This window comes from Myiozetetes cayanensis, unplaced genomic scaffold (genome assembly GCF_022539395.1).
Source record: "Myiozetetes cayanensis isolate MyiCay16 unplaced genomic scaffold, myiCay2020 scf4, whole genome shotgun sequence".
Lineage (NCBI taxonomy): Eukaryota > Metazoa > Chordata > Aves > Passeriformes > Tyrannidae > Myiozetetes > Myiozetetes cayanensis.
Window position 1 is genome coordinate 51,744,026 of NW_026087631.1, and position 873 is coordinate 51,744,898.

Sequence of the window (873 nt, forward strand, 5' to 3'; positions counted from 1 at the left end):
TCTTCCTCCTCACGCAAGGGAAGCGGCCCCAGGTCGGTGTGCGGAGGGAGGTGCCCTGTGCTGGCCCCGACAAACCGGTTCTGGGGCTGGAGGCCTCACACACCCCTGCGGGCACGCCTGCAGCAGCACCCACCGCCTGGACACACCGGCCCCAGGGCAGAGGTTGGGAGCAGCTTCGGGAGCCTGCTCTAAGAGCAAACCACATACGAAGCTTATCACACACGAAGAGATTTCACAATTCTTTTCTCCTTTAAACAGTTTTAATACAGATAGGCTGAAATATATAAAAATCTTTACATTTGATACACCTCGGCCTGATAAGACAATTACATCAACTGTACTTAAAGTAGGTGAACATTACTCAGCCAAAAAAACCCTGAAACCCTGTGAAAATACACCCAACTGAGAGGAACGAGCAACTGATTTTGCCATAGCTGAATTATGGAGGTTTCACTGCTTCTTACTTCCTATCAACTGTTCCAGCAAAATTCCTTAAGAGGAAGTTTTACTTCACCAGTATGATGACTGGCCTAGTAATACAGACCACTGCTTTCAACATTATTGCTCCTTCTCAAAATGAGTGACCAGAGACAACTATGGAGTGATCAGGTTTGCCTACAAAGCTGGCACCAAAGGAGGAATAGAGCTGCAGCCTTATGCAGAGCATGAGTTACAGTAAAATCATAATTTTACCATCAGGAAACACCAGCTGCTAGCTTCCTTTCTAATTACTAACATACAGTACTATTTCAGAGTATACCCTATGAGTACAACTATATGGGCTCAAATTTTGCAAACAGCAACTTTACCACGTTTTCTAACTACTTCCCACAATAGTGACTCTTTCAAACGGCTCCAACAAACTGCAGAAAG